Here is a 2,299-nt window from a genome sequence, read left to right as displayed (position 1 = left end):
GAAAATGCGTTTATTTTCTTGGGCACTTACAGACTGTTGCAATAATTCATCACAGATCAGGTCACAGAAACCCTCCACGAATGTCAAAGACGAAGTTTCATACAGGCATATTTTCTGTTTACTCCTTAATTCATATTATATTGACACTGCTTGACATTAATTTTTAAATTAATGATGAGAAGGTAGATAATGAGTTCTTGCATCTTTAATCAAACACAGAAACCTGCGTAGCTAACACCTCATCGGGTACTGGAGACATCGTAAATGAAAGTCTAAAGCATTGTTAGAATTAAATAATAATGTCTACGCTGCCTGTCACAAGACCACGTTGAGACAGAATTGGGTCATGGAGGGAATGACATCTTTAAAAATTTAAATCGATAAATAAACCTTCTGAAAAACGTCGATCTAGCATGTTCGCGTAAAAAAAAATTAACAAATGCAGTAGCATAAGCCGCATGAATATAGACAGAAAGATTAAATACAAGAAAGACACAAAAAATTATAAAAATACAATTGAGAAATTCAGCGCCAGCAAGAACTGTTGTCTGGAAAAAAAAATGGAAAAATAAGCATACCTCTGGCAATACTGACTGAGAGAGGAACAGACCAAATACAAAAGAGTCGTGATACGGGTCGATTATTTAGCAATAAAACTGAAAAAAAAAAAAAACCCACAAAGGAACGATGTTTTACATGGAGGAGGTGCCGTAACTACGGACGGAGCAGAGATAAAAATAAGAACATTTGTCACAGTGTCAAAGGCTCTGACATACAGGACGAACGCCAAGGCAGGTGTTAAGGGTGGTTTTCAGGCGGCCTTACTCAGAAGCCAAGACGACGGAAAAGTTTCCTTGTTAAAGAGATGACGGCCGAGTGCTTCCAACAGAGTTTAAAACATCTTCCCGGGTGCCTTACACAGGATGTTCAAACATAAACCATCCCGTTTTCTGGGGAGAAGGAAAAAAAAAAAAAAACAGCAACAAAAGTAATAGAAACGGCTGTCGGCTGTCATTCATTCTTCAAGCCCAATGTGAGCTCATCACTCAGACCCGACAGAGACTGTGAAAAACACACAAACACGAGAACGCCGCTGTACTTATGAGTGTGGTTTCAAGCGCCCACGGAAAAGATCGACACGTCTCCCCGAACGATGGGGACAAATCAGGGTCTGGCGGGACCCGGCGGGGTGGGCCTCTCTGTAGCTGAGGTGTGTTATTAGTGAGCCCTGCGGATGTGCTGGGGGTTTGGCTGAGAAACATGACCATCTTGATGGACCCAGAAAAAGCTCGGAGGGTCTCAGTCTCTGCAAACACTCGGAAATTAGGCGTTGAGCCTAATTCCTTTAACCCGTACAGTGATTAGGAAATCACTGTAGGGGTTAAAGGAATGTAGGAACACTAGAGCCGACGCCACCCCAACGTGGGCAGCACCCCGGTCCGCGTCGCACACTGAGCTGTCCACTGCACACACGCCACGGGGAACGCACAGATGCTGAGGTCGAAGACGACAGACGTGCCCTCGAGCGGATGACCGCGTCAGCCTCGTACTGAAAAAGGCAGGAAAAACATAACACACGGCCCCTTAAGAAGACACGTCGATGAAGTAAACCTTCATTTCAGGAAGAAAGCCCTACGCAGAGAATTCAGGATGATGCTTAATGCAAGAGATGGACGCAGGGCAGTGGGGAGCTCACGGAATAAACACTTTTTTTTTTTATCTTGTTTCTGCCTTAGTCTTCGCTGTGCTGCGCTGGGGGCGCTTAGCGCATTGTTGACGGTAGTTAATTAAACAACCTACTAGGTGCAGCTGCAGAGAGCGTGGCCTGCAAGGCCCCAGGAGGAGCGAGCATCGTCACCTGTTAGGACCGATCAAATTCTGCACACCTGGGGACCGAGGCAAACCAAACACGACAGCCTGCGGGAGGGACCTTGCGGACAAGCTCAGTCTAGGAAGCTGAGCATCACAGATGAAGGGCACAGACGCCCTCGGCGTGGCACAGGCACGGGTGTGCAAACACACTGCCTTGAGAGGGGTGTGTGTGTGTGCGCGCGTGTGCAGGTCTACACTGCAGCCGGCGGGCACAGGGAAACGGGAAGAACCGGACGAAACCGGCACAGATGGGGTAGAGCCTCCCCGAGCGGCAGCCTCATGCTGCAAGTCCGTGATCCAGCGTCATGTCGTGTGCACAGCGCAGATGACGAATGACTGGACTTCGGGAATCGAAAAATGTCCCCTGCCAACAAATGGCACACAAAACAGAGTTCCCCGTGCTCGGCCGCACCGTATGCCCCTGGCA

The sequence above is a fragment of the Pteropus vampyrus genome, unplaced genomic scaffold, assembly GCF_000151845.1.
Source record: "Pteropus vampyrus isolate Shadow unplaced genomic scaffold, Pvam_2.0 Scaffold315, whole genome shotgun sequence".
NCBI lineage: Eukaryota > Metazoa > Chordata > Mammalia > Chiroptera > Pteropodidae > Pteropus > Pteropus vampyrus.
Note: the sequence above shows the minus strand (reverse complement) of the source record.